This window comes from Rhinopithecus bieti, unplaced genomic scaffold (assembly GCF_001698545.2).
Source record: "Rhinopithecus bieti isolate Rb0 unplaced genomic scaffold, ASM169854v2 scaffold_23816, whole genome shotgun sequence".
NCBI classification, from domain to species: Eukaryota; Metazoa; Chordata; class Mammalia; order Primates; family Cercopithecidae; genus Rhinopithecus; species Rhinopithecus bieti.
In genome coordinates this window covers 141015-165396 of record NW_016811019.1, presented here as the reverse complement: position 1 = coordinate 165396, position 24382 = coordinate 141015, and the positions used below count along the sequence as shown (strand labels likewise).

The following is a 24382-nucleotide window of genomic DNA, read 5'->3' as shown; positions in this document are numbered from 1 at the left end:
AAAACAAAAACACCCAGAAATTTATTTCTTACATTTACAGAGTTTGGGAAATACAAGATCAAGGTGCCAGAGGTTCAGTGTCTGGGGAGGGCCCACTCTGCTTCACAGATGGTGCCTTCTTGCTGCATCCTCACATGGTGGAAGGGGTTAGGTAGCTCTCTGGAGTCTCTTTTATAAGGGCACTAATCTGATTCATGAAAGTACCATGACTTTGAGGATTAGGATTCAGCATAAGACTTTTTAGAGAAGAGAAACATTCAGACCATAGCACCTTCAAAGACCCATCACCCAACTTAGATTTCCGTCTAAGTAGGCACAGAACTTATACCCAGCTACCACTATACTGGTTGCATCTTGTAATGCTCCAGTGGCTCTTACAATTGGCCAACAGTCAAGAAATTCATAGCTATGATGCTCATAATAGCAGACACTACTGCCGCCACATTCTGCTGATAATGTGCCAAGAAGTACATTTAGTGGCTTTGATAATAACACTTAACTACTTTATTGGAGCAGGTTTAGTTTTCTGTGGCTCATATTGTTTGAACAAAGCAAAGTATGTCTGTCAAGTATTGTTTGACAGATGTCATTCCTGTGGAGGGCAGAAACGGTCAGTGTGATGTGTGATGCTGTTGGCACTGATGATTCATGGTGAAAGCAGCAAGATTCACTTCTTGGTGATTGCAGCAGCTGTAAACCAACAGCTGCTTTTCCCATACACTTCCTTTAACAACAGGAAATATAAGTCAGAGGCTATGGACAATTTGGAATTTGATTCCAATGACCTTATGAAATTCACTACTGCATTGACGCTAACGTTACACTTCCTGATGGCTGCTCCCAGCTAATGCCTGAGCACAGCCCTGATACCAAGGCAGGTCCATCCCCATAAGGTGCAGGATGTCTCCGATAGATGACTTTGGCCTCATTCCTTCCAGTGGTCTTGCTAAACTATTGAGATGGTGCTGCATTCCAAGCCTCTTCTACTTTGAATCCTTCTTCCTTCTGTCTCTCCTTTCAGAGATGTCAGATCTAAGTCATCGGCTGAACACTTCCTCGTCTTCTCCTGCCCCCTCCTCCAACAACTCTCTTGCATGTCTCACCTTGTTTTAATGTCTGCTTCTCAAGGACTTAAATGAATGCATTCACTTCCCCTATCTATCCATTCTCAAGGATAAGTAAAAAACGTACGTTTCAGATTGTTGGTGCTAGGAGTGAAGCCAGTATTCAAGAGGTGGAGGAGACAGAATTGGAGAAGGGAGACTGGAAAGGGGCCTGGGGTTTTGTTATCTGTGAAAATTGTAGAAGCTGATCATATTCATGCTTCATAGAGGGGCGAGTACAGAGCAATAGTGATACCAGGGGTAACAGTGTCATGGCCTGGCCTGCCTTCATTTAGGAACAGCACAGTAAGCAGTAGCTCTGAGCTCACAGGTATGGTAGCAATTGAGAATGGTAAGGACCAGAATCATAGATCAACATATCATTCACCATTTTGCAGGCACACAGCGGAAGTCCCAAACATTTACATCCAACCATCTCTTAAAATGACAGAGACTGAATTTATCCAACATCCTGGTTAGTTGAGGCCCAGAGTCAGGTTAAATATGATGTAGAAAAATAAGATGATCCTACAGTTCTGATATCTAAGTATGAAAAAGTCCAGACAAAACATCTACATGCTTGTCAGAATGGGCAGGCTCTTCAAACAACTGGAGGGAAAACAGTGAAATGACACCTGTTCCCAAGAACAGTGACTGAGGCTGGCATTATAACCATATGCAGAGTGTGGGAGTCAGGCTGTGCTTCTTTATGGAAGAAAGTCAAATCCAAGTAAGGGAATGGCTCTTGGAGATTGAGAGTATGAGTCAAGTCCCCAAACACTGACTGAGGACTCTACTGCGGTCAACTCCTGGACAGCAGTGCCTGAACACATGAAGAAGGCACTGAAGGACTGGAGCAGGTCTTCCCAGATGGGACTATGGAGTTCATAGGTCTCTGTGCACAGGCAGAGCGAAGGCATATTTCCAGGTGAGAATAGGAGACCACTCTGGAGGAGCAGAGGCACTTCACCTTGAGTTTTTCAGCTGATGCACTTCTGATGACAAAGGAAAGGGTGTGCTTCCAGGAGGTAAGGGTAGAGTCAGAAGTGGCCTGCAGCAGGATACAATTTATAGCCTTGCATTTTACTCCATAATCTATTTGTGTGTTTTGTTCATATTTTGGAATGACAGAATGATTTTGCATCATTTAACGTAACTATCAATGAGAGTGCTCACATCTTAATTTGTAAAATAGTAGCAGTCATTAATTTAAAAAAAATTCTGGCCAGGTGCGGTGACTCATGCCTATAATCCCAGCACTTTGGGAGGCTGAAGGGTGGGGGGTGTGGATCACGAGGTCAGGAATTTGAGACCAGCCTGACCAACATAGTGAAACCCTGTCTCTACTAAAAATACAAAAATTAGTCACGTGTGGTGGTGCACACCTCTAATCCCAGCTACTCAAAAGGCTGAGGCAGGAGAATTGCTTGAACTCAGGAGGTGGAGTTTGCAGTGAGCCGAGATCCCACCATTGTACTCCAGCCTGGGTGACAGAGAAAGACTCTGTCTCAAAAAAAAAAAAAAAAAAAAAAAAAAAAAGAAAAAAAAATGCTGAGAGCATAAAGAAGAAAATTAAAATGACTCACAATACCACCAGCCAGGCAATCCTTACTAAGTTTTAGAAGAAATATCAAGGTGATACATGCATAAAGAGTAGCAGAGAAAAGTTTGAAATAAAGTCAAGTCAGTTCTTCCAGGTGATTCTGGAATGAAGCCAATGCTGGAGCTTCAAAATCCATAAAGCGGGACTTCACCACTGAGCAGGGTGGAGTAACAGGGGCCAGATTTACCTTCCTCCTTCAAAACAATGAGAAAAAAAAAATAAATGAAATTACGGTTTTCAGTCATTGGACAACAGGCATTGCTGGAGTGCACTCGGGTTCCCGAGTGAAGCACAACAATGAAGGGAGCAGTATGATTGCCCTTGAACTGCCCCAAGAGACCTTCTAGGAGGAGAAGGGGATCACTTAGATCCTGGGAGTCTCCCTAGTTGAGGAGATAGAATTGAGAATCTGGGGAAGCCGGGACAGCTAGGATACTCAGAGCAGAGTATCAGAAAGGAGAAAATAGCACAGCAGGGAGAATGCTGCATGGAGAGAGAGCTCCAGAGAGTCCCAGAGGGTTCACCTTAGAGGTTCTGCCTAGTAAGGATCAACACACACCTGTGAGGAAACTTTCCAAGGCCCAGAAAAGAGCAGGTGAAACAATTTTTGATGATCACACAGGGCTAGGAATAGATTGTATTCCTGCCAACCAGAGTAAAAATAACATTGCAATGCACAGGGCACTGGATAAAATGTTCAGTTTATTCAGTTTATAAAGTATTCAGTTGTTGCCTCAGTGGTGGGCCAGAATCAGCCGTCAGTTAAAGACTACCTTGGTTCTGCCAAAAACAAAACAAAACAATAAAAAAAAATCTTAAAGCCTTGAAACGATCAAGATGTTTTCAAGCTATTTAACAGGGTTCCAATGCAATGCTCAAGAATATTTGAAGAAATACAAAAATCAGGTATTAAGGTAAAATTCACAATTTTGCAACTCAATCAAAAATTACCAAAATTACCAGGTATACAAAGAATCAGAAAAATATTACCATAATGAGGGAATCAGTCAATCAATCCATCAATATAAGCAGACTCAAAATGACATAGATGATACAAGGAGTTGAAAATGTCATAAATGTATCTCCTATGTTCAAGAAGAGAGAGCAAGGTTTTCCAACAATGGTCTGCGGGTCAAATCCAGCCTGGAGTCTGTTTTCATATGGTCTAAGTGCTAAGAATAGTTGTTCCTTTTCTTTAAAATTTTAAAGATTACTTTAAAAAAATTGTAAAAAATGTGACAAAACATTTATAACTTCTTAAACCTAAAATGTTTACCATCTGGTCCTTTAAAGAATAAGTTTTCTGACCCCTGAGGCCAAGAAAATATAGACAAACAAAATATTTTAGAAAGACTCAAATTGAACTTCTAGAGACGCAAAATACAGTATTTGAGATGGAAAAGGTGTTGGATGGAAAAGATGTGGGATGAAGACAGTAGATATGACATTGCAGAAGAAAAGATTACTGAACTTGAAGACATAGCAATACAAATCATTACAAATGAAACCCAAAAAGACAAAAAACTGAAAAGAAACAGAGCAACAGTGAGATGTGGCACAACCTCAAGGAACCTCTCCTCCATGTAATTGTAGCCCATAAAAGAAGCAGGGTAGGGAGTCAGAAAAATTATATGAAGAAGTAATGGACACAAATTTTCTAATCTGATAAAAAGTTTAAGCCCACAATTTCAAGAAGCTTAACAAACTTCAAGTAAAGAAACATGAAGAAAACTGCACTAAAGCAAATAAAAATCAAAGTGTTTAAAACCAGTAGTAAGGAATATCTTAAAACAGACACAAAAGCACATGTGAACAGAGAACAAAATCAGAATAATAGCAAATTTCTCACTAGAAACAATGTAATCCGAAGACAGAAGATCAATTTCTGTTAAGTATCAAAAAAAATAGTCAACTTAGATTTATATTGCCAGTGATAATTTATTTCCAAAATGAAGTCCAAATAATGAGTTTTACAGGCAATAGAAAAGCTTAAAGAAGTTGTCACCAGAGACCTGTGCTGCAGGTTATGTTAAGAGTCAGTCCTTCAGGCAGAAGAAACATGATACCAATGGCAAATCCGAATCTACACAAAGGAATGAAGAGTATAGAAAATCAAAACCATGTGGAAAAGCTTAAAATACATTTTCGTATTTTAAAATCTCTAAAAGGTAAGTGATTTTAAAGGTAAGCTTAATGAAATGTCACTGTGGGGTTTATAACATACTGTATATAGAAATAAAATAATACAAAGCCCAGGAGGTGGAGGATAAATGTTCTTACATTATATATAAAGTGGTAATATGTAACTTTAAGGTAGGCTGTGATAAATTAAAGATATATATCATGAAATGTGAAGGAACCACTAAGACACAAAAGAAAGCCATAGCTATGACTATGGGAGATAAAATAGAACTATAAAAATACTTTTTATATAAAATTCACAAGTACATTAAAAGCACACGGATGGAAAAAAAGATGTTCCATGCTAACAACAATCAAAAGAAAGCTGGAATAGCTATTTTGTAAGATAAAAAGTAAAACAAGCAAAGTATCAGGGATGAGGAAGGCCATTTCCTAATGAAAAAGAGGTCATCACATCAATGGAAAATAACAATGAAAATGTTTATGCACCTAAAATAGAGCTTCAAAATACATGAAGCAAAAACTGATAAAGCTAAAAGGAGACATAAACAAATCTACCATTACAGCCTAAGATTTCACACCTCTCTGTCAATAATTGATAGAAAAAGTAGACATAAAATCAGGAATGATATAGAGGAATTGAGTAACACTATCAATCAACTACCTAATTGACATTTATGGAACACTCCGCTCAACAGGAGCAGAATAGAGATTCATTTTAGGTGCACAGGGAACATTTGCCAAGAAAAACTATATTCTGGCCCATAAAACAAACCTCAACACATTTATATTCTGGGCCATAAAACAAGTCTTAATATATTTAAAAGAATTCAAATCATGCCAAGCATGTTCTATGATCGGAATGGATTTAAGTTAAATATTAATCACAGCAAGACATCTGGAAAACCCCAAATATTTGGAAACTAGATATTACGTTAAATTATTTCTTCAGTAAAAGAAGAAATAAAATAAATTAGAAAACATTTTGAACTCAATAAACGTGAAAATGTGACACATGAAAATTTGTGGAATGCATATAAAGCAATAGTTAGAGGAAAATTTATAGTACTAAATACCTACACCAGAAAAAAAGAAAGGCCTCAAATAAGTGATCTAAACCAGGGTTATCAAACTATAACAGATGAGCCAAATCCAACCTGCTGCCTGTTTCTGTAAATAAAGTTTGATTGAAACACAGCCATGTTGATTCATTTGTGCATGGCCTATGGCTGCTTTCATGCTATAACAATAAAGTTGATTAACTGTATGCATAGCAAAACCTAAAATAATTATCCTCTAATCTTCGTGCAAAAAGTTTGCTGACTTCTAATCAATGCTTCTACTTTAGAATATAGAAAAAAAAGAACAAATGAAATCTAAAGTTAGCAGAAGAAGGGACATAATGAAGATAAAAGCAGAAAGCAATGACATAAAAAACAGTAAGGATAATCAATGAAAGTACATCTGCAAAAAGTCTACAGCAAAATCATGCTTGATCCTGAAAAAATTAATACTTTCTTCCTAAGACTAGAAACAAAGCAAGAATATAAATTATGAAAACTCTAGGCATTGCTGAGAGTGTTAAAGAAGGCAGAAGTAAACGGAGATGTAAACTATATTCATGGGTCAAAAGAAACAATAGTCGTAAGATGTCAGTTCTCTCCAAATTGATGTGTAGATTCATCATGAGTCCAAAGAAATCCCAGCAGCTTTCTTTTTCTAAATATGCATAAGCTTATTTTAAATTTATATGGAAATGCTTAGAATTTAGAAGAGCCAAAACAACATTGAAAACAGGAACAAAGTTTGATTTCAAGTTTATTATAAAGCCACAATAATCAAGAAAGTGTAGTATTGACATAAATATATACTTAGATAAATGGAACAGAAGAAAGAGTAGAGAAATAGATATACATATTTTTGATCAACTGATTTCCTATGGTCTCAAAGCAATTTAGTTGGAAAATGAGATTTTTTCTCCAATAAATGGTGCCAGAGAGATTGTAATTTGCGGAAAAATGAATTTTCATCTTTACCTCACACCATATGCAAAAATAAATTTGAAATGAATGATAGGCCTAAATGTAAGTTTAAACGACAGAGCTTTTAGCAGATAACATAGGAGAAAATCTTCATACTTGGGTTTGGCAAAGGTTTCTTAAGTATGTACCAAAGAAAACAAATTATAAACATAAATAAAATAGAAAATTATCAAAATTAAAACTTTTATTTTCAAAAGAAAAGGCAAGCCATAGACTACAAGAAAATATTTGCAAAACGTATCTTACAAAGGACTTGTGTGAAGATTATATGAAAACTCCTCCACTCAATTGTAAAAAGACAATTGACCCAATTTAAAAAAGGACAAAAGATTTGCACAGTCTTCACCAAAGAAGATATATCAATGGTAGGAAAATACCTGAAAATATAGTTACCGTCATTAACTATTAGGGAAATACCAGTAGAAACACAATAACATATCACGACACACCTGCTGCAATGGTTAAAAGTACAAAAGACTGACTACTAATTGTTGTCAAGTATGTGGAGCAATTGGAATTCTCATAATGCTTCATAAGAATGTGGAAGGATACAACCATTTTGGAAAAAATTGGCGGTTTTAAAAATAAATTAAATGTACATCTACCATGCAACCCAATCATTCCACTTCTAGATATTTACCCAAGAGAAAGGAAAGCACACATCAACACAGACTTGTACAAAAATGTCTGTAGCAGCTTTATTTGTTATAGCTTAAATCTAGAAACAACCCAAATGTCCATCAACTAATGAATAGCTAAAGAAGTTACAATATACCTATGTGATAGAATAATAATAACAAAAGGAATAAATTATTAGTACATGCAACAACATGGATGAATCCCAAATTATTTTCCAGAGTGGAAGAATCCAGACAGAATGGGTACATGCTATATTTTTCCATATATATGAAATTCTTGAAAATGAAAACTGATTTAAGGTGACAGAGTATCAGTGAATTACTGGAGGTGGGGAAAGAGTGAGGTAAGCCTGGATTACAGAAGGGCATAATCTTGATTGTGGGTGATTTCCCATGTGCATACATATGTCAAAAGTTATCAAATTGTAAACTTTAAATGTGTCCTGTTTATTGTAAATTAATTGTACCACAATAAAGCTGTAAAAGAAGCAAGTTACTGCCAGTAAATCAAAAACAAAAATACCTGAACCCAAATTGAGAAAACTAAACAGAGAAATAGACAAATCAATAGTCATAAACTGGGATTTTAGCATCCATAGCTTCAACATTGATGGAATAAAAAAGACAAAAAGTCATTAAGGATATAGAATGCTTGAACAACAGTGTTATCCAAATTGACCTAGTTAAGTTGTAGAAAAATCCCTCCAAATTCTTTGAATGAAATGCATGTGGACTATTCGCTAAGCTGGATCATATTCTGAATTGTAAAACAAGACTCAATAAATTTCAAAGTTTTGAAATTAGATATATAGAAAATCCCCTAATTTTTGGAAAGAAAACTACATTCGCAAATAACCAATGGGTCAAAGAAGAAATCAGAAGAGAAATAAGAAAATATTTCAAACAAAATAACAATGAAAATAAAAGTTAACAAAATGTGTGAAATATTGTTAAACTAGTTCTTAAAGGGAAATTTGTACCTTTAAATGCTTATGTTATAAATGAAGAAATGTTTAAATATATTAAGATTTAAGGTTATATCTAAGAAGCTAGAAAATGGAGACCTAGTTTACATCAATCTAAGGAGAAAGATGTAAGAGAGATAAAAGCAGAAGTCAACAAAATAGAAACAAAACAAAACAAAAAAGACAATCCAAAGGGCTGAACCTCAATGTAAGAAAAATACAGGCCAGTATCCCTATACACAGTGACACAAAAATCATCAACAAGTCCAGCAAATAGGAAAAGGACCAATTGTTTGGTCCGAGAATGCAAGGTTTGTTTAACATTAGAAAACCAATACCGGTTACCATATCAAGAGTAAAAAACCCCCACATGATCATCTCAATAGATGCAGAAAATCAACACATTCTTACTAATGACTGTTGACAAACTAGAAATTGAAGGCAATTTTGTCAGTCTGATAAAAGGAATTTATGTAAACCTACAGCAGGCATCATACATTAAACATTGAACATCATACAGTAAAACACCAAATGCTTGCTTTCCTCCAAGAAACAAGGCTATCTATCCTCATCATTTCATTATGGGGGAGGTCCCAGCCAGTATAATAAGGTAAGAAAAAACAAACAAACAAACAGAAAAGATGAAAAAGGAAGAAGTAGAACTAATTTCTATCTGACATGATAATGTATACAAACAATCTATAGGAGAAAAAATCTACTGGAGCAAAGAAGTGAATTTAGCAATTCCACAAGAGTCAAGTTCAATATGCAAAATTTACTTGTACTTCTATGTTTTAGCAACAAACAATAAAATAAAATGAAATAAGATATCATTTACATAAAATTGAATTAAAAGCAAAATACATGGGAATAAGTGTAAAAGATGTGCTAGATTTTTACAGTGACCAGTATAGGATATGGAGCAAAGAAATTAAGAACGAATGAATGGAGGGATATGCCATTTTAATACACTGGAAAATTCAATATTATTATGTTAATGCTCCCTAAATTGGTGTATAGATTCAACATAGTCTCAATCGAAATCATACCAGCTTTAAAAAAAATTTTAGCAAGCTGACTTTAAAATTGTATGAAAATGCTAATATATAAAATTATATGAAATTCTAAGCATTCTATGATGCTTAGGATAGTTAAAACTTTTTGAAAAAGTTGAACAAAGTTGGAAGACTTATCCTACTTGATATCAAGACTTATAACACTACATTTTCAAAGCTGTGTGGTAATTTTTAGGGTAGACAAATCAATCAGTGGTACAGATTTTAAGATCTCAAGATAAAGCCACATAAATATTGTCAATTGACTTTCAACAGTGATGTCGATGTGTTTTGATGGAGAAGACAAAGTCTTTTTAATAAGCAATGTGAGACAACTCAGTATACATGTACAAAATCTCCCCATAAACAAATCCTGACTCATACTATACACAAAAAATTATTCAAGATGTGTACAAAACTAAATGTACAAGGTAAAACTATAAAGCTCCTAGAAGGAAACTTAGAATAATATCTTCTTGAATATACAGTAAGCAAAATTTTCTTAAAGGACATTAAAAAGAACTACCTATAAAAGAGAAAAAAATAGATTAATTGAAAAATTGGTAAATTCATTAAAATTAAAACTATCTGCTCTTCCAAAGCGATTCTCCAGAAAGTTCAAAGGCAAATGTAAGTTTGGTGAAAGTATTTGCAAAACAGTTTTGAACAGACCATTTCTGTTTATTGGCCATGTTTGGCCAATGTTTGGCCAATAAACACATTAAAAAAAAAAAAGCTCAGCATTATTACTCATCAGAAATGGCAACACACACTAAAACCACAAAGAGATACTTAGACCCACTAGCATGGTTAAAATGAAAAGGTCTAAGGATGTTGGAGAGGATGCTGAGCCTCTGGCATTCTGGCAAAATGGTATAACCACTTTGAAAACTGTTAGTCTATTCCTTATGGAGTTACATGTTACATGTACAACTACATGATATCCCAGCAAGCTCACTGCTAGGTGTTCATCCAAGAGGAATGACAATGTACAAGAATGTGTATGGTAGATTTATTTTTAAGAGGCAAAAGCTGGAGACAAAAGGAGAATGTATAAATACGTTGTTGTATATCCACAGAATATTACTCCATAGTAAAAAACAAATTACTGACATATGCAACAGCATGAATGCATTTAAAAAATATCTTGAAGGAAAGAAAGAAAACACACCATTTGTTGCTGTTTACGTAAAGATCTAGAACAGGTGATGGAAAATCAGAGCAATGGCTACTTCTGGGGTCTGGGGAATTGACTGAAAGAGGTTTGAAGGAACTTCCCCAGGAAGATGGAAATGTTCTATATTTTTTTATTGGGGTAGTGATTACATGGGTTTATATATTTGTCAAAATTAGTGAAAATATGTGATTGAAATCTATGTATTATGTGTAATTTACACCTCAGTCAAAAACAGTATGAGAGGGAAAAAACAAGTAAAATTGCGTTTCCCTGTCTCCTTTGACTGTTGCTATCTTCAAAGATATCATTAACCATACCTCCTTATTATAGCATGTCTCCAAAGTTGTGTGTATATATAATATGGTAATACAAAATATATAAAATTGTTTACCTTTTGTATTAGGGTTCTATATATGATATATATATATATCATATATTTATAGAAGATATATTCTTTGACTTTAAGTGAAATGATGTATAATGAAATCAATTTTTTTCTAATCAATGTTATAACAAAATAATGTTGAATGAAATGACATATTTGAGGACCTGCTTATGTTGTTTTGCTTAAAGTTGCAATTTCCAAGAACCTATGGATAACGCTAAGTGAGAACATGCTGTGTGTGTATATATGTATAAAACCTCACATATATATATATATATATATGTATGTGGAAAGAGAGAGATGGAGATTTATGATAAGGTATTGGCTTATGTGATATGGAGATGCAGATGTCCCATGACTTACCTTTTGCAAGTTGGAGACTCAGGAAAGCTGGTGGTGTAATTCAGTTTCGGTTTGAAGGCCTGGGAACCGAGGGAGCTAATGGTGTAAATTGCAGTCTGTGGGCAGAAGAAGATGAGATGAGATGTCCCAGCTCAAATGGACAGGCAGGAAGCAAAACGTGTGAGTTGCTCCTTCTTCTGCCTTTTGTTGTATTCAGACCCTCAGCAGGTTGGATTCAGACCCAATGGGGAGGGCAGTCAGTGTTACTGAGTACACTGATTTAAATGCTAGTCACATCTGGAAACAGCCTCCCAGACACCCAGCAATCATGTTTAATCAGGGTACCCTGTGCCTAGTTGAGTTGACACATAGAATCAACCATCACAATTTCCGTCTAACACTGAGTCAGCACTCACTAGAGGTCCTTCACTATAACTGTATTCATTCTTGAATGGCTCGACTTTGTCATCAAAACTTTCTTCATAAGGGACTAATGGGAGATCTATTTCCTGAGTTCTTACAAGTCTGTGAGTGCATGTTTCACATATTTATACCTGAACCACACGTTGTTGGGTCTGCGATTTTTGGATTACACTTTTTTCCCCTTCCTCAAACTCATAGATGCTGTGCCATTTTATTTCTGGATTTTAATATTGCTATAAAGAAACATGATCCTGGCTTCATTTATCTGCCTTTTAAGTAAATGTTTTTGTGTTTCTTCTTTTCAAATGCCTAAGAATTGTCTCAACGTTTTGGGTGATCAGTAATTTCTGAGGATTCGTCTTGGTTGTGCCTATTTTGTAGTAAATTTCCTATAATATGGTCTGCTTGGAAGGTTCTTTCCATATGTAGATTTGATTCTGCTTCATTTAAGGCAAGATTTTTTCCCTATTACATCTTTAATTTTTGGTGCCACTTGTTTTCCCCCTTGAGGGATACCAGTTAGTCTTCGCTCTGTTAATACTATTGGGATGACATCTATCGTCTTCCAATTATTTTAATATATTTGTCCCAGTACACAGGTGTCCAGCTCTCTCTCCTCTGATATTTTAAGACCCAGGGCCTCTGACAGCAGACATTTTGTATAACTCAGGATTATAAGATCAGGCCAGGGCATCACCACGTCTGCAGAAGGACCCCGACTCCTACCCCAGGGAACCAGCACAAGCTCGAAGACAGGCTTTCCAGCAGCAGCAGCAAAAACTTCACTGTAGATGGGCCAGGTTTTCCATTGTCTTCTGTCCTTCCTTTCAACATCCCTTTCCCATACATTCTGTCCACCTTCATTCCAAACACAGATTTCAGAAAAGGATTTGATATTGGTCACCAAGCCTCCTCTCCCAACTTGGGGCTCTATTTCATTAAGCCCAGATCCTTCTCCGGGTTGCCGCCCTTAGCTGAAGGTATTGGAAATGGAGAGGCTTTCCTGGACCCACTGATGGCCCACAAGTTGGATGGTCACAGTTACTGGTCTGCCTAAGTTCCTCTTAGCCTATTAGTCTTGCATCTCAGTCTCAACTACTGTGGCTCTGATTTCTGCAAAGCACCTGTCCTTGTCATCCAAGGAGGGGCCTCCAGGAGGGCTGCTCTGTTTCCTACCTGCCCACTCACCTTGGCACCTGCTCTGAAGGGCACCCAGCTCCTCATGCATCAGGCTTTTTCCTCTCAGGTAGGTCATGTCACGCGGAAGAGTCCTCTCACTCTCAAATGAGCTGTAAGTCTCTAGTTATTGGAAACAGCTAATATTTGTGTGAAGCTTGATAAAGTGTTAAATCGGGGGAGGAAACATCCCTAGACAAACTGAGAGCTTTTCTGTTAAGGTGTAATTGCTTTTATCACCTTTATGCAAAAAGTGATCGTTAGCCTAGCTACTTGAAATGCACTTTTCCCTCTTCTATTTGTTTTAAGAATCACTGGGATTTAAAAATATCCCTCACAATAGTTATTTCCAGCATTGGTGTTATGCATCAAGAGGTAGAAAGATGGTGGGCTTGGATAGTCACGTTTCCTCCTCTTCTTATGTTGAAACGCCGTCTCCTGCATAGAGCCCCTCCCATCTCCTGTCAGTCCCAGTCACTGCTGCGGTCTTATGCTTACAGTGGACGCTGGCTTTCTCATACACTCAACCCCATCAGCCTTGCCAGGGAGTGAGTTGTTCACACACATGCCTCTTAATTCACTCAGCTGATGACGGGTGGACATGTGTGCTTAATTTCATATTTTTATCAATACTCAGAATTATGAAGGGCACAGAGGCGGCCCCAGTGTTTGCTGAATGCTCAATGGCTTTCTAATCATTGGAGAAAAAAGCTACTTGAAATGCTCAGGCTGCTACAGACTTGTTACTTCAACCCAATTCCTGATTTTTTTCTTTTCAAAAACAAAGCTTTGTTTCTGATCAGTGGTTTCAAACGTAAAAATCCAAGCCAGTGTGGTCAGTCAGTCAATCTAACCTTCAGCCTGAATATTTCCTCATTTGTATGGTTGGGTTGTTTGAAACACAGTCCAAAAGGGAATGGAATGATGATTTTAAGTAAGGTTCTACTGATCCCAATTTGAGAAGGTCTTTCAGACCATTGGGTGACAGAACCTGGATATTAAGTGTCACTCAAAGGTAACTGGCAAAGAAGATAGATTACTATTTCTAGGTAAACCATAACTTGTCATTCCAAAGCTGTGCTGCTTTGAAGTCCTCAGCCCCAATGTCATAGCATTGCACTGCATTGAATAATAATTGTATTTCTCACAGAACATTACCCATTTTTTTTTGTTTGACCTTCAAGAGGAACAACTTTTAATTTTGATCAATGTATTTCCTTTTGAACTAAGGAAGGGTTGCTGATTTGCTCCTCTTAAGATCTTGACAAAGAGACATCTCTACTCTAGCCCACTAGTTGCCAGAGTGCACCTCATCTTGGCTATTAATGGAGTGGAGACTTATGGGAACAAATGGTCTCTTCATAATTTGTCGAGTAAAGTGTAGATAGCTGAAAATTTTGTTATTGGCACCATTCTAGGACAGCTATGAAAGAAGTTAGCAAAAGTCAGTTTTATAAAGTTCTCTTTCAGGCTGAGGAGGATTATTGGTTGTCACTCATAGAAGAATCTACTATAATTTCTATGATGCTGTAGCAAACAAAAAAGTGATTTGTAAAATTACCCTTAACTCCCTTGGAAATGAGGGAGAGCTTCATTCCATTTTCTGAAACCGAAATATGGTTTAAGTTAAGAAGCAGCATTAAGAATTGCTGCTATAGCCATTAAAACTATGATGTAGCTGCACATTTATCTAGGTGGAGAGATAGTCACATTATGTTAGTGTAAAAAGTGGGTTGAAAAATAGAATATAAAGTATGATCCTATTTTTGTTTAAGGAAAGTATGTGTATTTGCATAGGAAAAGTCTGGAAAAATGTACTGGCATTATCATGAAAAGAAATAAATGAGAAAAAAGGTAAACACACCAATAAAACTGAGCAAAATATGCATATAATTCATAAAAAAGAAATGTAAATACACCAAAATAAGTGAATATTTTAAACTTCACTTTTAATCACAGCAAAAATTTAAAATGACAATGAGATAGCTTTATATTTGCTTATCAGTTTGGGGAAAATGCTCGATATAAAGAAATGCCCAGCGTTAGTGAGACAGAAGACACAAGGCATGTCTGTACACAACGGGTGGTAGTATATTTTGGTACATATTTTAAAATATATACATTTCTCACAACCTTACTGAGGTATAATTGACAGAAAAACTGGCACACAGAATACTGTGCACATTGTATACAAGGTGCACACTCTTTAAAGTGTAAAATGAGATAAAATTTGTCATATGTATGCATGCATTAAATCATGACAAAAATCAAGTTACATTTTTGTAACTTTGTCTTGGAAGAATAAAAGTATGTATTTGTGATGAAATCTAATTTACCGAGTTTTACATTGATAATTTATGCATTTCTGGACCTATTTAAGAAAACTTTTCCCAAACTGTGGGCACTAATATTTCTCCTAAAAGTTTTATAGTTTTAGTTCTTACATTTATATCTATGATCTGTTTGAATTAATTTTTGTTTTTGTTTTTTCAAGATGGAGCCTTGCCCTTGTCGCCCAGGCTGCAGTGCAGTGGCGTGGTCTTGACTCACTGCAACCTCCATCTTCCGGGTTCAAGTGGTTGTCATGCCTCAGACTCCCAAGTAGCTGGGATTATAGGCATGCGTCACCATGCCCAGCTAAATTTTTTATTTTTAGTAGAGACGAGCTTTCACCATGTTGGCCAGCGGGTCTTGTACGCCTGATCTCAAGGGCTCCACCCGCCTCAGACTTCCAAAGTGCTGGGATTACAGGTGTGAGCCACCATATCTGACTTGGATTCATTTTTGTATATCCAATGAAGTAAGAGTTGATGTCCTTTTTTGCATATGTCTATCAAATTGTTCTGCATCATTTGTTGAAAAATATTCATTTTCCTATTGAATTACATTAGAATCTTTGTAGAAAGACAGCTAGCAATATACATGTATCTATCCCTGTGCTCTCTCCATTTGTCTAAATTTATCCATTTATATAACTTTCTATCTATTATGCCCACACTATACTATCTTGATTACTCTAGCTTTATAATCAATATTGAAATTAGACTTCATCCTCTTTTTAAAGTTGTTTCAGCTATTCCAGATATTTTGCTTTTCCTTATAAACTTTAGAATCAGCTAGTCAATGTCTAGGAGAAGAAGCCTGTCAGGGTTTTGATGGGATTGGATTGAACATTTACATCAATTTGAAAATACTTGACTTCTTTTTTTTTTGAGATGGAGTCTCTCTCTGTGACCCGGGCTGGAGTGCAGTGGTGCAATCTTGGCTCACTGCAACCTCCGCCTCCCGGGTTCAAGTGATTCTCCCGCTTCAGCCCCCCAGGTAGCTGGGACCACAGACGCATGCCACCATGCCCAACTAATTTTTGTATTTTTAGTAGAGACGATTTCACCATGTTGGCTAGGATGATCTCAAACTCCTGACCTCGTGATCAGGCCACCTCAGCCTCCCAAAGTGCTTGGATTATAGGCATGAGCCACCACGCCTGGCTGAGAATTGACTTCTTAACAGCATTGTGTTTTCTGATTCATGAATGTGGTTTATATCTCCATTTATTTATGCCTTTTAAATGTCAGTAATATTTTGTAGTTTTTGGTGTTCAAGTCTTGCAAACTTTTTGTCAAATTTCTCTTTAGGTATTTCATATTTTGGATGCTATGATAAATGTTATTTTAAGAAATTCCTCTTTCTGATTGTTGCTATTATATAGAAATAAAGTTCACTTTTATTCACTGATCTTGCATCCTGAAACATTGTTAAACTCATTTACTGGTTCCAGTTGCTTTTTTTGTGTAATCCGTGGGGTTTTCTACATAGATGTCATTTGTCAACACAAAAAGTTGTTCTTCTTCCTTTCAAGTCTGGATTCCTTTTTCCTGGCTGAATTCACTGTTCAAAATCTCCAGTACAATTTTGAATAGAAGTGCTGAAAACAGACATCCGTTTTTTTGTTCCTTAGCTTAGGGCAAGAGCACTCAGTCTTTCACCATTAAGTATGATGTTAGCTGTAGATTTTGAGGAAGTTCCCTTCTATTCCTTTTTTGCATAAGTTTTTAGATGTTTCTTTGCGTTTACAAGTAATAATTCATGTTGGATTTTGTAAAATACTTTCTCTGCATTTACTGAGATGGTCATGTTGTTTTTATTTAGTTAATGTGGTGAATTATAATTTCCAATGTTAAACCAACTTCATAATTTTGGGATAAAGTCCACTTGGTCTTCATGTACTTACTATCTCTTAAATATATTATTGAATTCAACTTTCTAAAAACATTACATTTTATTAATGTCATAAGGACTATCCATAGTTTTCTCTTTTCTGATGTCTTCCCTTGGTTTTGGTAACAAAGTAATTCTGGCCTCTGAAAGACATGAGAAGTATCTTCTGCTCCTCAGTTTTCTGAAAGACTTCATGTAGAATTGGTATTATTTCAAATTTAAATATTTGATACAGTTCACCTTTGAGTCCATCTGGCTCTGTGCATTTTTTGGGAGGGGGCAAAAGTTTATTAATTATCAGTTCAGTTTCTTTAATAACTATAGAGTTTTCCAGGATATTTATGTTGTCTTGAATGAACTTTGGTGGTTTGTGTCTTTTAAGGAATTTATTTCATCTATGTTGTCAACATTTTTATCACGAAATTGTTCATAATATTTCATTTTATTCTTTTAATATCCATTGAATTTGTAATTATATCATTTTTATCATTTCTGATATTAGCAGTTCTCTCTTTTTTTCCTGATCAGTTTTGCTAGGGATTGATAAATTTTATTGATCTCTTCAAAGAACTAGATTTTGATTTCATCAATCTTCTCTGTTGATTTTCTATTTCATTGATTTCTGCTTTCATCTTTGTCTATTTTTTCTTTCTGCTTATTGTGATGTTTAATTTTTTCTTCTTTTTCTAGTTTCTTATGGGGATTATTGATTTGAGAACTTTCTTCAGTTCTAATATAGACCTTTAGTGCTATACATTTGTAAGTGATATATTTTCATTTTGTTACTTTCTGGATACTTTCTAATTTTCTTTAAAAATGTTATTCTTTCACCCATTCGCTTTTGGAAAATTTTCCAGATATCTTTCTGTTGTTTGTTTTCAACTTTATCATATTTTGGTTAGAGAACATACTTTGTATGAATTTAATTGTTTAAAATTTATTGAGACTTGTTTTACGGCCCAAAATATGACATCATATAAATGCATTTATGTGTTCTTGAAAAGAAAGTGCATTTTATACTTGACTGGAGTGCCATATAAATGTCAGTTAGTTTAAATGGAGTGATAGTATTGTTAAAGTCTTCTATATTTTTATTGATATTATGCATCCTTGTTTAATCAATTATTGGGAGGGGAGTATTTAAATCATCAACGTAATTGTGGATTTGTCTATTTCTAACTAACATTTATCTAATTTTTCTTCATATATTTTGACACTTTGTTATTAAGTGCCTAAATTTAGGGTTATTATGTTCCTTTTCTGAATTAACTCTTTTTAAGTAGTAAGTATCTCTCTTTATCCCTAGTAATATTCTTGTCTCTGAAATCTTTGTTTGCTGTTAATATAGCCACGCCATATTTGTTTTCATTAGGGTTAGCATGGTATTATCTGTTTCCATGCTTTTATTAATGGTTACAATCTATTGTGTCTTTGTATTTATAGTAAACTTCTTGAGTGCTGCATATAAATGTATGTTACTTTTCTTCCAATCTAACAATCTCTGGCTTTTCTTGGAATGTTGAGATCATTCATATTTTATGTGATTGTTGTGGTTATCTTTAATTCCACAATCATGCTATTTGTTTTTTCTTTATCCCATCCATTCTTTCTTTAGGGTTTTTTTTTTCTCTGCCATCTTTTTGTCTTCTATCTTGTGGATTAATTTTTTTTAGTATGATTCCATTTTATCTCTGTTGTTGATGTATTAGTCATAACTCTGTAGCTGTTTCAGGGTTTATGGAAGGGATAGAGAATCCTTATTTGTAAAGAGCCGGATGGTAAGTATTTCAGGGCTTGTAGGCTGTATGTTCTTTATTAACAGTGAATTCTGCCATTGTAGTATAGAAGCAGCCATAGACAATAAACAGACAAATAAATACGTAGATGTAAACAAATAAATGTGCTTGGCTTCTTCTTCTTCTTCTTTTTTTTTTTTTTTTTGAGATGGAGTCTTGCACTGTCACCTGGGCTGGAGCACAGTGGGGTGATTTCGGCTCACTGCAACATCTGCCTCCCAGATTCAGGCAATTCTCTTGCCTCACCCTCCTCAGTAGCTGGGATTACAGGTGCCCACCACCACCCCTGGCTAATTTTTTGTAGTTTTAGTAGGGATGGGGTTTCACTATGTTGGTCAGGCTGGTCTTGAACGCCTGACCTTGTGATTCACCCACCTCGGCCTCCCAAAGTGCTGGGATTACAGGCACGAGCCACCACACCCAGCCAATGTGTTTAGCTTCTAGTAAAATGTTATAAGAAAAAACAGGTGTCTGGTCATATTTGGCCCATGTGCTGTAGTTTGCTGCTCCATTTTTAATTTTTCACCTTCCACTTCCATCTCTCCTTCCTAGTCTTTGTACTATTATTGTTTTACATTTTACCTTTAAATATGTTATAAATCTCACAATAGAGTGTTATTGTTATTACCTTAATAGTCAGTTATTTTTAGTGAGATATAAAGAGGAGTTTTAAAAAAAGTTTACTTCTTTTTTTTTTTTTTGAGACGGAGTCTCACTTTGCCACTAGGCTGGAGTGCAGTGGTGTGATCTCGGCTCACTGCAACCTCCACACCCCCAGTTCAAGCAATTCTCCTGCCTCAGCCTCCTGAGCAGTTGGGATTACAGGCGCCTGCCACTGCGCCCAGCTAATTTTTGTATTTTCAGTAGAGACAGGGTTTCACCATCTTGGCCAGGCTGGTCTTGAACTCCTGATCTCGTGATCCACCCACCTCGGCCTCCCAAAGTGCTGGGATTACAGGCGTGAGTCACTGCACCCAGCCAAAAGTTTACTTCTATATTTACCATTTTAGCATGATCTTTATTCCTTTGCGTAGGCATTGATTTTTATGCCTAGTATAATTTTCCTTCTGCTTAAAGGACTTTCTTCAACATTTCTTGTACTAAAGTTTTTTTGTTGATGAATTCTTTCAGCTTTTGTTTGTTGTAAAAATCTTTACTTTGTTTTCATTTATGAAAAATGTTTTTACTGTTTATAGAATTTTAGTTTGACCTACTTTCAGTACTTAAAGATGCTTTAACATTGTCTTCTGGTTTGCCTTTTTCTCAGGGAGAAGTCTGCCATTATCCTATCCTTGTTCTTCTGTATGTAATGTGTATTCTCTGAATGCTTTCAAAGTTTTTATTTCTCACTGGTTTTAAATAACTTGGTTAGGATGGTTTTGGTCTAGTTTTCTTTACTCTTCTTGTGTTTGGTCTTCGTTGATCTTCTTGGATCTATAGGTTTATAGTTGTGTTAATTTGGAAAATTTGGAGGCATTATTTTTCAATTTTTTTTTGACTCCACTCACCTATCTCTTTTCATTTTGTGATTCAGCACATATTAGGCTACTTGAAGTTTAATCAAAGTGAGTTCTTCTTAGGTTTTCTTTTCAGTGTTTTTTCTTCTTTGTTTCATTTTGGTTGGTTTCTATTTCTTATTTTCAAGTTCCATAATCGTTTCTTTTGCAATTTCTAATCTCCCTGTTAATGCTATCTAGTATTTTTTTTCATTTCATAAATTGTATTTTTCATCTGTGGGAGTTCACTTTCAGTCTTTTAAATAGCTTCCAAGCCTCTACTTACGCATAATCTTTCCTATACCTTCTTGAGCATACGGGATAAGGTTAAAGTAATTGTTTTAACACCCTTGGTTGCCAGTTCTATCATTTGTGCCATTTCTGGGTATGTCTTCTTAGTTCATGCGTCCCCCTCATTGCGGGTTGTCTTCTCTCCATGTCTGATAGTTTTTTATTTGTTGTTAACAATTGTTTATTTTACCTTGTTGGGTGCTGTCCATATTTATATTCCTATACAAAATTTTAAGTTCAGGGACACAGTAAAGTTACTTGGAAATAGTTTGCTCATTTAGCCTTTTTAAAAAGCTTTTTCAGTTGGGTCCAGTATACGCTTTAATCTAGAGCTAATTTTGACCATAAATAAGGCAAATATCATTCTGATTCTCTATCCAGTGCACCACTAATTATAAAGTTTTCCTCTAGGGCTGGTAGAAACACAAAGTCTTTCTAAGTTTGTGTGAGTTTCTGGGATTGTTCTCCCTGTTCCTTTTGACAGTTCTTTCCTTGGCCTTGGGTAATCTTCTCACAGACATGTCTGATCTATGCTCGGCTGAAGACGTTAGGGAGGCACTCTACACAATTCCGGAGCTCTTTTTCTGTGTAGTGCTTTCCTCTCCAGTACTCTGTCCTATACATTTTAGTTTCTTTGGTCTTCCTGGACCAAACTCTGTTTACCAGCTTTGTTTCTTCAGCTCAGGTAGCATGCTGAGCTCTGTCTGGGTTCTTTTTTCTTCTGCTATCATCCAATAACACCCCCAGTAAGCTGGGGTCATCATAGGACTCCTCAAATTTATTTTCCTTCTCTCATTGTCCTGTGCTTCCCATATGCAATATATGAAAATTGTAGTTTTATATATTCTTAGAGATTGTTTGTTTATGGTGGTAGGGTAAATCTAGTTCCTGTTAATCCATCTTGATTAGAAACATTTCAATCCTAGTACATATTTTTGGTCTGCAATTTAGGAAATGTATTAAAAAAACTTTAATGTGGACAGATTATCCCAATAATATAATCTTAGATGTACTGAAAGATAACATATAGGTATAATGATGATGAGAATAACAGTTGTTTCTTAGGTTCCTATCATGCAGTGGGAACTTTGTTAAGTGTTTTGCATGATATGTCAAAATAAAGTGTCTAAAATAATCAGTGTTGTATGTTAGGTGCTATTTTCACTGCTTGTTGTTTTTTTGAGACAGAGTCTCACCCTGTCACCCAGGCTGGAGTACAATGGCGTGCTCTTGGCTCACTGCAACCTCCACCTCCTGGGTCCAAGCGATTCTCCTGCCTCAGCCTCCCAAGTAGCTGGGATTACAGGCACGCACCTCCATGCCCAGCTAATTTTTGTATTTTTAGCAGGGACAGAGTTTCACCATGTTGGCCAGGCTGGTCTCGATCTCCTGACCTTGTGATCCACCCCCCTTGGCCTCCCAAAGTGCTGGGATTACAGGCATGAGCCACCGCACCTGGCCCCCTATTTTCATTTTTAGAGATGGGGTCTCACTGTGTTGTCCAGGCTGGAGTGCAGTGGCTATTTACAGGTGAGGTCATGGCACACTAAAGCTTTGAATTCCTGGACTCAAGTGATCCTCTCCCCTCAGCCTCTAAAATAGCTAGGACTACAGGCATACACCACTGTCACTGACACACCTCTGTTTTTCAAAGTAGGAAACTGAGTTTATAGAGTTTATGCAACTCACCTAATAAATAGTGGAGACAAAACTTGGACCTCAACACTCATATTCTAAAATCCACATTCCCAGTCACAAAATTTGAAATATTGTTTATATCACTTAGAGACATCTTAAAATCCCAGCAATAGAGGAATTTGTTAACTAGTTTACATATAGGTATAAAATTTATGCAAGCATCTAAAAATGATGTTGTAGAAAATATTTGAAAAGTCTTTTAAGATAATTAATACAAGAACACTGGTCATTCTGAGTGATGAAATCATGGCTAATCTTAATCTTCTTGTTTTTTCCTGCCTTACAGTTTTCAGGTTTCTTGACTTTGCTCAGAAAGAAAAGAAACTTGTATACAAAAGGGATTGCAGTCCTGGGTGCTTCTATGTACGGTAGCCATGAACAAGTTATAGAAGCTGGGCTTTTGGCCTACATTTCTGATGTCTGTAGATTTCTTTTTTTCTTTTCCATCTTTCCATATTTACTCTATTCTTTGTGGTCCAGCTTATGTTCAAACTCTTTTGAGTGATCTTCTCTGGTTATACCCACCACCATCTTTTTGAGCTCCTGCAGCACACAGTAGCCTGGATAGTATCACTTCAGCCAGTCAAATGATGGTCTGTGGGTGATGTTTCTCTCTTTCACGTCTGATGATGAACTTCTTGAGGACAATGCCAGATTCTACATTCTTCATTCTGTGGCCAGGGCCATGTTGAGCACAGATGGTAATAACAAGATGTCATTTGAGTGTAGGACCACACAGTGTAAGAATTGCTTCCATAAGTATTGGCTCATTCATCAGCAAACCCTCAGCAGTGGTGGTGATTGTGGGGAGAGCAGGTCTTTGATCTCTATTTTACAGGGAAGTGTGTGGAAGCCGACACTGCGTAGGCAGCTTCCCTGAATACAAGAACCAGCAAGTGTCACAGCAGGTATTAGAATATAGGTATCCCAAGGGCTAGCCATGGTTCCTCTGTCCTGTCAAAGACTAGGGGAATAGTTGCAAGCCCCAATTCCTTGGCCTGAGCTTGCCTGTTCCTCCCTTACCCTTGTTGATTCAGCCTCTGGGCGCAGCTGCCTTGACTGTTCCCTCTCTGGCTTGAAGGTATGCACATGACTCTGGAGGCCAGTGGTGCTGCCCCATGGGTTTATTTGCCCAGTGGGTCAGAAGACACAAATGTGCACCTGCTCTTGAAAAACACACCCGGCCTCTATAATTGGCGGATCATCTCCAGGCTCCAGGAACTACATTCTCAATGTCTCTCTGCCATTGCTTGGATACTAACTTGAATGCCATGGGCCTAGATAGCTGGTTTCCAAGCCACAGGGGATGTGCAGCTTCCCTGGGCAGGAGGAGGCATGCTTTCCTCTCCTAAGAGAATAAAGAGCTTTTCTATTGGGAGCTCCTTCCTGAACTCCCCACTGTTAATCCCATATACCGTCCAATGTGGCACACATTGACATTGGAACTTGCAGACTTCAGAGCTTAAGTGGATGCTTTTATGAGTCCTGGGAGAAACCGGCTACTGATTGGGAACAGAATGGCATGCCCCGACACTCATCCTGGCAGACTGGACAGGCTGGCAGCAGACTAGGCAAGACACTGGGGCCTTGGCCAAAGAGGTGGTATAGCCAGAAGCAATCATTTTAATTTCAGGGTGAATTTTACTGGCTACTCACCCATTTTGCCTTTTCTAAACTCAGCATGCGGGAGGCCATACTCATTCTCCCCTCCTCCAGGAACTTCAGCCTTCCTGGTCTCTGATCTGTTCAGAAGCACCTACTTCCTGCTTTTCCCCATTTTTTACCAGCCCCAACACAGAGCCTACTCTCCTCTGTCCCTGTATTGCCAAGAG

The 24382-nt window shown here is 36.7% G+C and overlaps 1 long non-coding RNA gene across 1 annotated transcript in view; it reads right to left on the bottom strand.

The window, feature by feature from the left end:
• LOC108543014 (uncharacterized) overlaps positions 1-23161 on the bottom strand; it is a 35754-nt gene extending 12593 nt beyond the window's left edge. The window contains exons 1-2 of the long non-coding RNA XR_001889427.1: positions 23076-23161; positions 11474-11568 (exon numbers count right to left, since the gene is read on the bottom strand). This is a non-coding gene — a long non-coding RNA (uncharacterized LOC108543014). The remainder of the gene's footprint in view (positions 1-11473; positions 11569-23075) is intronic.
• Positions 23162-24382: the final 1221 nt, after the last annotated feature.